The following is a 16,855-nucleotide window of genomic DNA, read 5'->3' as shown; positions in this document are numbered from 1 at the left end:
CTGTGTCCCCTTGTTCTCTTGCTTTACCCTTCTGAGATATTCCTGGTAGCTGGACCTGACTCAGTGTATTTTTACCCATTCCATATCCATACTGAGCTGATGTTATTGAAGGGGGTGGATGCTGTATTAGACGTGAAAAAAAACATGGCAGTGGTGAACTCAAAGTATATGTTCATCACCAGGTTCTGTTTTAGATGTCTGCTCTGCCCTGTGCCCTTGTAATAGTAGAGGATAGCAGAGAGCCTCCAAGCCCCTGTCTTGGGGGAGTATGAAGGATAAGTAGCACCAGTGTACCCACAGCCTTCAAGAGCAGGGAAAGAACTTCTTTGTTCTTCCATTCAGAGAACGATTTTCCTCTAGTAGGTGTAAATGTGCAATAAGGAGGCTTTATATCACTGTGCAAGGTGCACTTAAGGGGATGTGACAAGGTATGACAGCTCTGAGATGCTGCAAAGATTTTGGTGCTTTGGACAGAATTAGAAATTGTGCTGGTGTGGCTGAGGATGGGTAGGAGGATGGTATAAATTAACATATAACTAATAACTGTACTGGCATTTGAGGGAATATCTCATGGTGATAAGCTTCCTGATTCTCTTCAGCCCGATGAAGTTGAAGGAAGAGCAAAGGCCTTTTCAAGCTTACTTTATCTTCTTGCTTCTTAAGTGAGACTAATCAAGTTTATATCCTTTTAGCTTATTATTAGCCCAGCAGAGCTTCTGGCACTCTTTACAGCTTTTTTGACATGAAAGTTAGTTACACCTACTGTACTTAGTATGACTTCACTTTTCTTGTGATAAATCCTGAAAATTAATATACTGTATCCTCCAGATTACAAAATGAAAGTGTCCTAGACACCGTGAATGCTCTGGCTGTGGGAATGCTGCCAGTAAAAGGAAAGCCAACGTCTTAATGAGCTTTGTTAATAAAAAGAAGAGACTTGGTAGTAAATTTTCAAGGTTAAGATGTCAGGGTTTTTCTACCCCCCACACCCCCTTTTTTTTTTGGTCCTAATCTCAAACTGGCACAGATTTAGATTTTCTTGCAAATTAGAAGAATCTCTGAAAATAACATTGCCTGGTCTGAGAGGTCTTTTCCAACTGAAGCAGTTCCATGATTCTACAGCATCAAATAATAATAATCATAGAATCATAGAGCTATCAAATTGCTTTGGCTGGAAAAAAACGCTAAGTCATCAAGTCCAATCATAGAATCAAGCAGGTTGGAAGAGACCTCCAAGATCATCCAGGCCAACCTAGCACCCAGCCCTAGCCAGTCAACTAGACCATGGCACTAAGTGCCTCAGGCAGGCTTTGCTTCAACACCTCCAGGGATGGTGACTCCACCACCTCCCTGGGCAGCCCATTCCAATGCCAATCACTCTCTCTGCCAACAATTTCCTCCTAACATCCAGCCCATACTTCCCCCAGCACAACTTGAGACTGTGTCCCCTTGGTCTATTGCTGGTTGCCTGGCAGAAGAGACCAACCCCACCTGGCTACAACCTCCCTTCAGGTAGTTGTAGACAGCAATGAGGTCCCCCCTGAGCCTCCTCTTCTCCAGGCTAAACACCCCCAGCTCCCTCAGCCTCTCCTCATAGGGTTTATGTTCCAGACCCCTCACCAGCTTCATTGCCCTTCTCTGGACACATTCCAGCACCTCAACATCTCTCTTGAATTGAGGGGCCCAGAACTGGACACAGTACTCAAGGTGTGGCCTGAGCAGTGCTGAGTACAGGGGAAGAATAACCATCTATCGAACACCACCAAAACCATTAAACCTTGTTCCAGAGTACCATGTCCACATGCTTCTTGACCAACTCCAGGGATGGCAACTCTACCAATTCCCTGGGCAGCCTGTTCCAATGCCTGACCTCTCTTGCAGTAAAGAAATTCTCCTAACATCCAACCCAAACCTCACCTGGCACAATTTCAGGCCATTTCCTCTCATTTTGTCACCTGATACTAAGGAGAAGAGACCAGTTGCTATCTCACTCTAACCTCCTTTCAGGGAGTTGTAGAGAGCAAAGAGGTCTCCCTTTACCCTTTCCAGATGAAATTATAATAATAATAACAACAACAACAACAACAACAACAACAATAATAATAATAATAATTATTATTATTATTATTATTATTATGAAGAGTGAAGTGAGTCCTTCCTGTGTTGCTTAGGCAGCCTGAAGCTCCCACTGGCTTTAATAGGAAGTTTTGCTGCAGAAGGAATGTGAGCTCTGCACATAGGTTAAATTCTTTCTTAAATTAAATGAGGGCTAATAATGAAATCTTTTGTTAAATCATTTGCTGACTGAGCTTCCTGCTTTGGTAAATTAAGAGAAAGGCAGGCTCTGAAACAAGCCCTCATTCTTGTTCCAAAGGAGAGCGCTGGTGGCACTGGTGGCTTATTGAAGGCAGATCTGCTCAATTCCAGTTCCCACTGTTTGGGAAGATAACAAGTGGCAGCTGTTTGATAGCAGTGGAGCCCACCGAAAGAAAAACTGGTGATCTTTGTCATTTCCATTTAGGCCCTGGGATCAGGCTTGCGTGTCTATAAAACTGTACTGGGAGCAAAATAGCCGAGGAGCGAGTGCGCTCGCAATGCGTTCCGCAAATTTGGGCAGAGCATTTGCCGGTGCTCGCGGAGCTCTGCCATCTATATCTAAAGCAACTCACCATTGGGAATATAAAGTCAAAGCAGAAAAATTGAGCATTTAATGGTCTACCATTATTGTTGAAATCACAATGACAGGCCATGATCTTCAAGCACAATTTTGATCCTTATGTAGTAACTGAAATTGCTGCATTTCGTACTCTGACTATATTATAGGGAATAAAACATCTGTCTAAATATTGGAGATATAAAACCCTCAAAATAAAGATATTTGAGAATATCTTGCACAGAGCACCTTTCCACCTGCTTGCTTAGTATAATGCAGTCATTATGGCAATAAATGTTTCTAATAAAGTATGAAAATGGATTGTTTGCTTTGCTGCTTGTATGAACTCTCATTTCTCTTTTTATTATATTGAATCTGACATTTGCTTACCCTTTATCAGTAGAATATTTAATCAACTCCAATCTGTAAGAAGCAAGAGGAATTTCTATTTTATTTCAAACCTGTCCCACATGAAAAAGGACTGGGAAATAGGTCATTCAGCGTATGGGAAGTGTGAGAAGTGTTAGAGTTACAATGCTGAATATTTATCTAACCTACAAAAGAGACGGGTTTAAACTCGTGCAGCAACACCCAAACCTGCTCCTATTGTTTAAAGTCCTGGTGAAATGATTTAATGCCTTAATGTTTCTAATTTTTACCCATGGTACAGGATCTTGAGAATTAAACCTCTGTCAGCTTTATTTATTTTCTCTGTCAGGGTATTTTCTTGCACTTTTTGCCACATCACTCCTCAGAAATGCTATATCCATATCGATTCTAATTTCTTTGGGCTCTAGTCCAAGATACTCGACGTAAACAGTGTCTGCGTTTCCTCCCCATCTGTGTTTTGGCTAATCCTCTGGTTTAATGACAAGTGCTAGTTATCTGGAGGTACATGGGTTTCAAAGTGGCGTGCTATGATTTATGGTTCTTGCTCTCCAGAAAGTATCACAAGCTCACAGGAGTGAAAGCTTCCAAATAAGCACCTAACTTTTGTAATAAATGCAGCTAAAAACATGTCTGCAAATACAGAGCAAACAGAGTGAGTGATGTCTTATTACGCAGGCCAGAGTTTGACTTGGTCTGGTTTTATTTATGGAATATGTCTTGCATCTGTTTCACATTTCAGACCCGTTCAGCTTCTCAAATGCTCTCCCAAGCAAGCTTGTGCTGAATGCTGTTAATCATCTTAATGAAATATTTGTATCAATTTTACTAAAGATCCTGCCACGAGCAGATTTTTTTTTTCTTGTTTAATAACTGAATTAAGAGAAATAATTATAACCAGCACTGGAATGGTAGGAGATGTCCAGATTGTATGAACAATAAAAAGGGGAGTGGGGGGGTGGAATGGGTTGAGTACAGCGAACTGTACAAGAGCAAAGGGAGATATGATTAAATTAAAGGGCAATGCTTTGTGAACAAACAAAAGGAAATCCTTCTTCATACAATACAAGAGTCAATCTGCCCAATTCACTACCACAGGGGGTCATTGCAACAAATGCTGTGGCTGACTTGCAGGGCGGGCTGGATCATTTGGTGACTGTTATTAAAATACCTAGCCTTGGAAGCTCAGCTGATGATAAGGGTAATCAAACCCCTGCGAGATGATCAGTAGAGGCATGGGAAAAGAACCTGGCTCACTGTGCTGCCCTGAAAGAGCTGGATGGGGCTTTATGGGGGGTTTCACCTTCCTTTGAAGAGGCGGGTGCTGCCCACCAGCACGGCATGGGGCAGGCTCCATCACTGATCTCCTCTGGTGCGACAATTCCTTGCTTCTCAGTAAAAATAAAACATGAGACCCTAGTGTGAATTTCTAAGCACTTTTCCCCCTTGCTGCTGGTTCCTCAGCACCGAGTGATCTTTGAGGGACGCAATTGCCTCGGCTGATGTTTTGTCGTGCAGCTGAATAGTTTATTCAGGGACGAGCTGGTGGAAGGACCGCTGTGTGCATCACTCCCAAGAGCGAGATGTGCAGGGTCTGCTCACTGCTCTGCAGAGCAGGACACCGTCGTGTAGAGAAGCTCTTGGCCAGCACAGCAAGTATTTAACCCTCTACTGGATAATAAAGCTTTAAGTGTCCTTTTTTCTGCTGTGGAGTCTTTAAGCTTGGTAGAGTGGAGTGTCTTTAAGCTTGGTAGGACCACACTGAACCAAAGGAGACCTCGTTCCTTGCTTCAGCAGAGACCTTGGAATTTTGTTGTCTGTATTTCACATAATGTGTGTATATATATATATATATATATATATATATATATATATATATATATATATATTTGTTATCCAGGGATGTTTCTTTCCTCATACTGTGAAAAGGTGGGATCTATTCTGCACTCCTCAGTGAATAGTATCATAGAATTAGAAAATCAAAGAATCACAAAATGGTTTGCATTTAAAGGGACCTTAAAGGATTATCTGGTTCAACAATGTTGTAGTGAGCAAGTTGCTCAGAGCAATGTGAATCATAAATTCATAGAATTATGGGATTGTTTGGGTTGGAACAAGCATTTAAAGATCATCTAGCTCAAGCCACCTACAGTCAGCAGGGGCATCTGTGACTAGAGCAGGTTACTCAAAGTCCCAAACAACCTGACTTGGGATGAGTCCAGAGATGGGACATCCACCACCTCTCTGGCCAAACTGGGCTAGTGTCTCACCCCCCTCAGGATAAAAAATGCCTTTCTTCTCCCTGGTTTGGACCTCTCTCTTTGAATTTAAACCACTACCCTTTGTCCTGTCACAACAGGCCCTGCTAAAAGCCTCTTCCCAGCTTTCTGATCAGGATCTTAAAGAACTGAAATGCCACCAGCAGGTCTCCATGGAGACTTCTCCAGGATAAACTATCCCAACTCTCTCAGCCTGTCCTCAAACCAAAGGGCTTGCAGTCCTTTGGCCATTTCTGTGGCCTCCTCTGGGCCTGCTCCAACAGGTCCTGCTTTCCCCATATATCCTACAGTGTCCTAAATGCCATCCACTACATGATATTGTTAGCCATGTTAAAAGGTAAAAGTGAAAAAGGAGTAAAAATAGTGGCTTGCTAAAAAGAAATTCAAAGTCACAGCTGTGAGCTGATCTCCAAGATCTGAGGAGCTTTGGGCTGAGCAGTGTGACTGACACAGGGGTGGCCAGCCTATACCCACGGGATTTGCTCCAGCTTGTCCCCATGGAATTGGCTCCAGCTGTCTACAGTTGTGCTTCAAGCAGGGATCCCTGTTTTTCCCTTGGGAAGCAGACTGGTTGTCCACCTGCCAATGTAATTGCACTAGCACCATGAAAGCCAAGGCACCAGTTGGCATTTATTTATACCCCTTGTTATCACCCTGTGCAAAGAAATCCAAGGCTGGAAATGGACAGTGTGTCTCCAATCAGGAAGGCTGTCAGCACGATTTATGGAAGTCTGATTTCTTATTTCACTTCTGTGCAGGAGAAAAAGTGACAACTTTGCCTCGCAGTGTTGTCAGTCTAACTCTTTTCCCAGCCTGTTTACATGCAGGGAAGTGGAAGGTAGGAAGAGAGTGAGCTGGAACGTATGCATTCCTTGGTGGAGGACCACAGCGAGATGCTTAGTTGGCATTTGGAGCTAAGGGCCATGGCTGGATGGTGGGGCCAGACTCTGTTTTGCTCCACATGTCTTTACCCAAAAATTCTTTTGATTATTTGGAAGTCAGGGAAATGATGTGGTCAGCTCATCTCAGCTGTTTCTCACAGAGAGTCAGCCTGGAGAACAGAAGTCTCCAGGAAGACCTTCTGGTGGCCTTTCAGGACTTAAAGGGGATGATCAGAAAGATGAGGACAGACTGCTGAGCAGGATTTATTGTGACAGAACAAGGGATGATAGATTTAAGCTCAAAGATGGAGATTGAGACGAGAAAGAAGAAAGGCGTTTTTAACACTGAAGGTGGTGAGAGACTGGGCCAGGTTGATCAGAGATGTGTTAGAGGTCCTGTCCCTGGAGTAATTCCAGGTCAGGTTGCTTTGGACTCTGAGCAACCTGTTCTAGTTGCAGATGTCCCTGGTGACTGCAGGTGGCTTGGACTAGATGACCTTTAAAGGTTTCTTCCAAACAACCCATTCTTTGATTCTGTGAGATCTCTGTCTTTCGGTGTTTTTTAATGAGTTAGAACCTCATCTTAAGATGCTAAAATCAAGGAAATAATTGTACTCCCCTTGACTATTATTTTAGTTATTGCCCTAAGCTGTGTTGCTGGGGTTGTTGTTTCTAACACATCATAATAATGGATCATCTGCAAAGAATTTGCCACTTTCAAGCATTTTCTTTTTGAATCAAAATTGCCTCAAGCTAGAGACAAGCCACTGCCACCAGTGCATGGAGACCACTACCAGGGTTAACTGTAGGATTAGCTATACTGATTTTCTAGGAGAGCATGACTTGTTCCAACTTGTTCATACAAATTAAATCAGTAAATGAAGAAATTTGGTCAGTCTCAAGTAAACTGAACACTGGAGTTAGGAAGTTCTTGCAATCTGGCCCTGGTTTTTTAGGACACTTGGACCACTTTGTCTCAGTTCCAGCCAGGACTGATTTCCACCTGGATTTGTAGCAATGGTGAGTCTTCTGTTGTTTTTCATTTTAGTCTTCAGGGAAATAATGAGCAAAATTTTAGGACATACTTTCAAAAAGGAGCAGTGAGCTGCAGCTGCACCCTGACAAATGTGACAGCCTTCAGTCACTAGTCCCTTCCTTTCCTTGAGAAGAAATTTTCAATCTGTTCTTTGAAGCATAAAATATTTAATTAGTTGTTTGGAAAAGATAATTATTTTTATTTTCCTAGATAAAAGTTTGTGTAGATCTTGATAAAAACAAATTTGGAGACCAATAGCTTTGTGAAAGGAGTGTTCACTCATTGCCTTCTTGCTCTGGGGATGCATTTTGTACTCATAGAGTCACAAAGTCACAGAATGGTTTGGGTTGGAAGAGACCCTTAAAAGATCATCTAGTCCAAGCTCCTTTGAAGTCAGCAGGGACATCTGCAACTGTAACAGGTTGCTTACTGCTCCAAACAACCTGACCTCAAATGGTTCCAGGGATGACACATCTACTACCTCTCTAGGCAACCTGGGTCTTACCACTTTTAGTATAAAAACTTTCTTCCTGTTCTCCTGTCTGAATCTCCCTCTTCTAGTTTAAACCATCCTCTCTTATTCTGCCACTACAAGCCCTGCTCAACAGTCTGTCCTCATCTTTCTGATCATCCTCTTTAAGTCCTGAAAGGCCACAAGAAAGTTTCCCTGGAGCCTTCCCTTCCCCTTCCCTTCCCTTCCCTTCCCTTCCCTTCCCTTCCCTTCCCTTCCCTTCCCTTCCCTTCCCTTCCCTTCCCCTTCCCCTTCCCCTTCCCCTTCCCCTTCCCCTTCCCCTTCCCCTTCCCCTTCCCCTTCCCCTTCCCCTTCCCCTTCCCCTTCCCCTTCCCCTTCCTCTTCCTCTTCCTCTTCCTCTTCTCTCTCTTCTCTCTCTTCTCTCTCCTCTCTCTCTTCTCTCTCTCTTCTCTTTCCCTTCCCTTTCCTTCCTCTTCCTTCCCTTCCCTTCCCTTCCCTTCCCTTCCCTTCCCTTCCCTTCCCTTCCCTTCCCTTCCCTTCCCTTCCCTTCCCTTCCCTTCCCTTCCCTTCCTCTTAGCAGAAATATGTACTGATTTTTGGTTTGCTCTTTTAAATGACATTTGAGTCATGATCATACCTCTAAATTACAAAGGCAAATGTATGATTCCTGAAGAAATGCCAAATAAACATGATCATCACTTTGTAGGCCTGTCTAAGGATCAAGTTTTCAAAAGCAGCCAATAAAAACGTGCGTACTAAATATGTGCATGCTCTCATCTCATCACATCTCCATGTGCAACACCGTGTGCACATTCAGACTTGGATAATTACCTACCCGGTGTACTCCCGCACGGGCTGTTGTCTAATGTAGGCACAAAGAAGACAATTTGCATACATAAGCAGACAGTGAGCTCCAGCTCTTCATGCTTGGTTTTCCCTATGATCACAGCAACTGGAGATGAACAAGGCCTACTCCATTCCTTGTAACTTCCCTTCCTAGAAAGGGTGTCTCCCCAATGGATAATTACCTCTGTTTTGTCTTTGGTTTTGCATGTCCCAAGCACTGGTTCTTCCACCGTGTCCCTGGAGAGTGCCTTCCACATTTGAAGCCACTTTGGAAAATTTAGCCTCGCAGGAGCATGAGAGCTGAGAAATTCCCAGTGGCCCCAAGAGCTGTGACATCTGCTGAATTCATAATTGAATTGTTGACTGAATTCAGCAAGGTAAGAGATGAGAACTGACCAGCTCTTCTGGTACCGGTGCTTTATTGACATCGATGAGAATGGTTCCACTGAAGGAAGGAGTATGCTATCTACACAAGTTATATAAAGGAAAGAAACTACCCAGAATGAGAGCTAAACTTATTTTTCTGGACTTAAGCAAGTGAAGGGTATGGATTTTAAAGCACCATTCAGCTGTGATTAGTGTCTGGTCATGGACATAGAAAATTGCTTGTGAGCAGCCTAGGTAACTTGGGTGGGAAAGACGTTGATCACACTGTTTCTTTTTTCCATTCCAATTTCTAACTTCTCTTACAGGGCCGAAGAGAAATGACCAGTTAAAAAAAAAATAAAGCAAGAAAAGAAAAGAAAAGAAAAGAAAAGAAAAGAAAAGAAAAGAAAAGAAAAGAAAAGAAAAGAAAAGAAAAGAAAAGAAAAGAAAAGAAAAGAAAAGAAAAGAAAAGAAAAGAAAAGAAAAGAAAAGAAAAGAAAAGAAAAGAAAAGAAAAGAAAAGAAAAGAAAAGAAAAGAAAAGAAAAGAAAAGAAAAGAAAAGAAAAGAAAAGAAAAGAAAAGAAAAGAAAAGAAAAGAAAAGAGAAAAGAAAAGAAAAGAGAGAAGAGGAAAGGAAAGGAAAGGAAAGGAAAGGAAAGGAAAGGAAAGGAAAGGAAAGGAAAGGAAAGGAAAGGAAAGGAAAGGAAAGGAAAGGAAAGGAAAGGAAAGGAAAGGAAAGGAAAGGAAAGGAAAGGAAAGGAAAGGAAAGGAAAGGAAAGGAAAGGAAAGGAAAGGAAAGGAAAGGAAAGGAAAGGAAAGGAAAGGAAAGGAAAGGAAAGGAAAGGAAAGGAAAGGAAAGGAAAGGAAAGGAAAGGAAAGGAAAGGAAAGGAAAGGAAAGGAAAGGAAAGGAAAGGAAAGGAAAGGAAAGGAAAGGAAAGGAAAGGAAAGGGGAAAGCAAAGCAAAGAAAAGCAAAGAAAAGAAAAACATAAAGATAAAATTCTAACAGAAGGCAATTGCAACTCTTTTCCAGCTCAATGTCACCTCAAAGAAGTGATTTAACCATACAGTTCTGGCTGCCATTTGTAAGCAAGGAGAGGGAATAATAATTGCTGCTGGAGCTTTTCAATTAAAAGCTGTTGCTTTCTCAACTTTCTTCACTTGGTCTCAGTTCCTACCATGGTGTCTCCAAATATGTCACAAATGCTGGAAAAAGAGCAAAACCCAAGTGTCTCCCCATCATTATGCAGCAGTAAAGGTTTGGGGTTTTTTAAGGTGTTTTCATTTTATTTTGATTCTTAAAGCCTGTTTCCTCCCAGTTTGTGTGGCTAAGGAAAATGTCTCTCTGTAGTTTTGCTGAATTTTGAGAGGAAATTGAAGATATCACAAACAAACATTTCTTACTGGAAAACCTTTGCCCTTTTTGTATAGCACACTTAAGAAAGGTTTGTGTTTTGACCTTAGAATCATAGAATCATACAATTGTTTTGGTTGGAAAAGACCTCGAAGATCTCCAAGTCCAACTGTCAACCTAACACCACCATGGATGTCCCCAGGCCCTGTGTCCACATATTTCTTGAACATCTCCAGGGATGATGACTCCACTGTCTCCCTGGACAGCCTATTCTAATGTCTGACTACTTTTCCAGGAAAAAAATTTTTCCTCATGTCCAACTTAAACCTCTCCTGGCACAATTTCAGGCCATTTACTCTCATTCATTCACCTGATACAAGGCAGAAGAGACTGACCCCCGCTTCACTCCAAACTCCTTTCAGGTAGTTGTAGAGAGAATTGCTGCAAGACACTAGAGAAAATGGAGAACAAATGTCTGTGCCTGGTCTGGCTAACCTGAAGTTAACTCCACATGTCAAACTGATCGCCTGACACAAGGCAGGCATGTTCTGTGATGACAAACAAATAGCACCTCCATCCTGCAGACATCCCCTAATTATAAAAGAGAAATTATTTCCCATTTTCATTGCCAGCAAATGTATGTTACTCTGGTGCATCATAATTTCAGGCTAAGTACTTGTAGCAAAGTTTGCTGCATGTGAAGCACAAAGTATGTTCAACATTAAACTGTAATTACAGAAAGGAGTGGATTTCTGGAGTATTGGGGGGGTGGTGGTGGTGGTAATATTTTATTTTATTGCTTTTCAAATATAGTTGGACTGCCAGACTAAGCAGGCAGAATAACAGCAACAGAGAATTCCAGAATAACATATGACTTTAATAAAATAAAGCAGGATGGCTTGCTTGACTTGTATCCTTGAAAAGAAATTAAGCCATTACCATGTCCTCAGCCACAGTACCATCCAGATCTGGCTGGACAGAGACTCATGGGACCAGCCACCCAGGCATGGATGTCACCATGGGCAACTCATCTCTATTCCCATGTTTCTCCTTCATCTGCTGGATTTATTTCCCTTCAAGATAACAGTCACCTCTCGTGATGGTGCTGAGCTGGTGCTTGGCATAGTGGGGATTTGATCTCAGCTTCAAGTTCTTGTGTTATGCAAATATAGATCTGACCATTCAATTATAGAATCATTGAGGTTGGAAGAGGCCTTTAAAGTCATCAGGCTGAACTGTTAACCCAGAACTGCCAGCTCAGTCACTAAACCATATCGCTCAGCACCACATCCTGAGTCTCTCTATGAATAGTGACTCCATTGCTGCCTTGGGCTTCCTTTCCCAGGGTTTGGCAACCTTCTGGGGGCTCCCTGGCATGACTTGAGGCAGCTTTTTGTCACTTGCTCCTTCAGAGAAGAGACCAACCCCCCTCACTCCAACCTCCTTTCAAGGAGTTGTATAGAACTAGATGGTGTCCCCTCAGCCTCCTGTTCTACAGGCTAAGCAACCCCAGTTCCCTTATCAGACTTGTGTTTTTCATGAGCTTTGTTGCCCTTCTCTGGTCATGCTCTAGTACCTTGATGTCCTTCTTGGAGTGAGAAGCCCAAATCATCACTGTATTTAAGGTGTGACCTCATCAGTGCCAAATGAAGGGTTGCAATCAGCTCTCTAGTCCTGTTCTGCTGGCCACACTATTGCTGATCCAAGCCAGGATGCTGTTTGCCTTCTTGGTCACCTGGCTGCACAGTATCTTATATTCAGCTGACTGTTGACCAGCATCTCCAGGTCCTTTCTCACAATTTCCTTTATAACCAGTGGTATGAAAGGAGGTGAGGATGAGTATGGCTGCCAGGTCTACAGAGGGATCTATTCAATTCCTATTTAGTTTTTGTTGGTTTGCACTTTCTCTCATCCCCTTAATTTTCAATGAACCTCAAAGGCATGCAGAGGTATTCAAAGGCTGATTCAACACTGGCATCAATGATGAATTATTAGATGAGTTTGTTTCTGTAGGCTGTAGGCTGTGCAGGATCATTCAAAGCTGCAGATCAGACAAGCAGCATCCTCGCTGTCACACTCCTGGCTTTCCATTATGGCCCCATCACTCACTGTTTTGCCCTTTGTGGTTCCTGTAATGATCTACACTCGTTCTGTCTCCATGTGTCCACCTTCCTGCATGTCAGGCAACTCAAGCTGACTCCTGAAAGCAGCAAGAAGTGTGTTGTTAATACGTGACTAGCTTTGCTGGGGGTAATTTTCTACATGGCTGAGAATGTGCACATGAGGTCTTTAGGACTGAACCACAGCCTGTGCCCTGTAGTCCTGGACCAGGTACATTTTTGACATGGCTCTTCAGGTAGACATTCCCTCCTGGAGATGATATTTATCCTATTTAAGTAGGACTCCTTTTGTTCTAATTTACTATTCTCTTCTCTTTTGGAGGAAAACTGGTATGCTCCAGAAGAGCTGTCAATCCAAGTGGAAAGTGTAATGGTTGTTAGAGTCATGAAGGGATGTGATGAAACACTGGAACAGGTTGCCCGGGGAGGTTGTGACTGCTCCCTCCCTGGAGGTGTTCAAGCCCAGGTTGGATGAGGCCTTGAGCAACCTATTCTAGTAGGAGGTGTCCCTGCCTATGGCAGGGGGGTGAAACTGAATGATCCTTGAGGTTCTTTCCAACCTAAACCATTCTATGATTCTATGATTCTATGACTTCCTCTTGGCTTGGGGAGCAAGCACTGGACATGACCTCGCATTTTACAGCTGATCTATTTTCAGCAGTCCACTGATTTCAGTTTGATATTTGGTGGCATAATGTACCATGGAGGTGACATGGAAAGGAAGGCACCAGGAGCTGCATCCAGAGGAAAGCATCTGCATGCAAAGTAGAATCATAGAATCAACCAGATTGGAAGAGACCTCCAAGATCATCCAGGCCAACCTAGCACCCAGTCCTAGCCAGTCAACTAGATCATGGCACTAAGTGCCTCATCCAGGCTTTGCTTGGCCACCTCCAGGGACAGTGACTCCACCACCTCTTTGGGCAGCCCATTCCAATGCCAATCACTCTCTCTGCCAACAACTTCCTCCTAACATGCCTATACTTCTCCCAGCACAACTTGAGACTATGTCCCCTTGTTCTGTTGCTGGTTGCCTGGCAGAAGAGACCAAGCCCCACCTGGCTACAACCTCCCTTCAGGTAGTTGTAGACAGCAATGAGGTCACCCCCTGAGCCTCCTCTTCTCCAGGCTAAACAACCTCAGAAGTAGCTGAGGTAACTGAATTCATTTGGCCTGGACAGAGCGAGGCTAAAAGGAGATCTTCTGTCTCTCTACCACTCCCTGAAAAAAGGTTGGAGTGAGGTGGAAGTCAATCTCTTCTCGCAAGGAACAAGTGATAAGACAAAGAGGAAACGACCTCAAATTGCGCCAGGGGATGTTTAGGTTGGCTATGAGGAACATTTTCTTCCCCACAAGGATTGTCAAGGCCTAGACCAGGCTGCCCTGGACGGGGGTGGAGTCTCCATCCCTGGAAGGATTAAAAAGCCATATAGATGTAGTGCTGATGGCCATGGATTAGTAGTGGCATGGCAGAGCTGGTTTAATGGTTGGGCTGGATGATTTAAAGGTTTCCTCAACCCAAAATGGCTCTGTGATTCTACATGGAGCGTTGTGATCTTTTAAAACCTGCCTACTTGCTTGGCTACTTCATCTTCTGATAACTGGAGACCATGCATTTAGGCACCATTTCTGACAGTTCTTTGTCTAAATTTGCAGAGGTTTTTGATTGATCTTTCCAAGAATAATGGAATCATTTTGGTTGGAAAAGTCCACTAAGATCATTGAGACCAACTGTCAATCTAAGACCACCATGGCCATTAAGCCATTATACTTTATCAGAACTGCTGATAATTCTCATAACTTGTCTCAGTCTTTTCAAATAACAACACAGCAACAAGAAACAAGCACTGTTGAGTTCAGTGCTGGGCCACATCCTCTTTTACATCTCCATAGATGACCTGGATGAAGGCATGGAGTCAGTCATCAGCAAGTTTGCAGATGACACCAAGCTGGGGGCAGATGTGGCTGGGTTGGAGGGCAGAAGGGCTCTGCAGCGGGACCTTGACCACCTGGACAGATGGGCAGAGTCCAATGGGATGGGGTTCAATAGCTCCAAGTGCAGGGTGCTGCACTTTGGCCACAACAACCCCATGCAGAGATACAGGCTGGGGTCGGAGTGGCTGGAGAGCAGCCAGACAGAGAGGGATCTGGGGGTGCTGATTGATACCTACCTGAACATGAGCCAGCAGTGTGCCCAGGTGGCCAAGAGAGCCAGTGGCATCCTGGCCTGCATCAGGAATGGTGTGGTCAGCAGGAGCAGGGAGGTCATTCTGCCCCTGTACTCTGCACTGGTTAGACCACACCTTGAGTACTGTGTTCAGTTCTGGGCCCCCCAGTTTAGAAGGGACATTGAGATGCTTGAGCGTGTCCAGAGAAGGGCAATGAGGCTGGTGAGAGGCCTTGAGCACAGCCCTACGAGGAGAGGCTGAGGGAGCTGGGATTGGTTAGCCTGGAGAAGAGGAGGCTCAGAGGTGACCTTATTGCTGTCTACAACTACCTGAGGGGAGGTTGTGGCCAGGAGGAGGTTGCTCTCTTCTCTCAGGTGGCCAGCATCAGAATGAGAGGACACAGCCTCAAGCTATGTCAGGGGAGATTTAGGCTGGAGGTGAGGAGAAAGTTCTTCACTGAGAGAGTCATTGGACACTGGAATGGGCTGCCCGGGGAGGTGGTGGAGTCGCCATCCCTGGAGCTGTTCAAGGCAGGATTGGACGTGGCACTTGGTGCCATGGTCTAGCCTTGAGCTCTGTGGTTAAGGGTTGGACTTGATGATCTGTGAGGTCTCTTCCAACCCTAATAATACTGTGATACTGTGGTACTGTGATTTCTTTATTGTATTGATTAAGTTGTCCCTAACTTTTTTTACTTTCACAGCTACTGATTATCTCAACCAAATGAGCACCCAGTAAAATGTCACCTCATTGACTCATTTTCTAAGGACATCAATTTCTCATCAGTGAGAAAAATATATTCCTTTTGTTCATCATCTTGACTTCTCTCTAATGTGCACCAGCTTTTAATGCTTGTGGAACAGCTCTAAATGACAGATTACAGCATTTAATGTATATGCAGAAAATGGCTGTGTGGTCTCCTCTGGAGAGATTCCAAAACCACCTGGCCAGTGTGATCCTGGGCAACCTGCTGTGGGTGACACTGCTTTAGCAGGGGAGTGGGACCAGGTGATCTCCAAAACTCCCTTCCAATACCTACCATGCTGAGATTCTGTGAGAGGAAAGGATGAGGGACCTAGGCAGGAGAGCTCCTTCATCTCACCCACTCTGTCTCACAGCAATGACAAAGGTTTTCAATGCATTTTTGTCTGAGTGAAGTTCATCTCACCCTTGTTAACCTCATTCTTGTGGTTGCCCCTGTATATATACTCAAACACACTCTGAGATAAGACGTTTTGGACATGGGTAAAGCACCCATCCCAACTTTGGCAACATCTCTGCTCTCTCACCTCCCTTCACCTTGGGGGACTGGAAGCTGCGCCTGAAGCTGGATGGAGCTGGGCATCCTTAACCACAAGGACGTTCTTCACATTTTGTTGCACCCAAAGGATCGACCCCATTCTGGGTGCTGTGCTCCCTTTGTCCCTATTGTTTAGTTCTTCATTATCCTAAAGTGAGAGAGGCTCTTGACACACAAACCAGAACTCTTGCTGGGAAGAGCTGGGAGTGATTCTTTTGCCTAAGAGTTGCCTAATGCAGCTACTGAAACACTGCCAAAGGTTTGCTTTCAGACTGTTCCTGTGGGCAATATTTTTATAACATATTATATCCCCAATGGCCTTTAGATGTTTCCTAGAAGCCTGATTTTTTTTTAAAGAGCAAATACCCCCAAATCATTATACTCTCCATCCTTCACGTACTTTCAGTCCACTACCTGATATTTGCTGCACAACATCAGGCTGAAATAGTCTGGGTTTGGAACTGAGATAATGGCAGCGCAAGGCAGGTTGTCCATCTACTGCTGTCATAGCTTGGCATCTCTGACCTAGTGAATCTGGCACACCGACCTGCCACAGGCACCAAGCCATCCGAGCAGATGGGCATGAGTGTGGCCACAGAGGAAGCCATGTAGGAACGTTTAGTCTGTTAGCAAAGGGCAGAATTCCTGGGCAGACGTTTTAAAGGCAGGCTGGTTGTGAGGGAATACACCCCTGACACAAAGTATTTTGGGTCGTGCTAGGGACAAGCTTGTAAAAGAGCAAGGAAAGATTTGAAATTATTTTTACTTGATGGCATACTTCCAAGTTATCCTACAGCAATTGTTTAGTGGTGGTTTTTGCTGGATGACTATAGATGGTACAGGTACCTGGATACAGCTGCTGTGACTAAAACCATATTATCTGCTGGAGAGCAGCCAGGAAGAAAGGGACCTGGGGGTACTGGTAGATAGTAGGTTGAAGATGAGCCAGCAGTGTGCCCAGGTGGCCAAGAGAGCCAGTGGCATCCTGGCCTGTA

Source organism: Pogoniulus pusillus, chromosome 6 (assembly GCF_015220805.1).
Source record: "Pogoniulus pusillus isolate bPogPus1 chromosome 6, bPogPus1.pri, whole genome shotgun sequence".
In the NCBI taxonomy this organism is placed as follows: Eukaryota; Metazoa; Chordata; class Aves; order Piciformes; family Lybiidae; genus Pogoniulus; species Pogoniulus pusillus.
Note: the sequence above shows the minus strand (reverse complement) of the source record.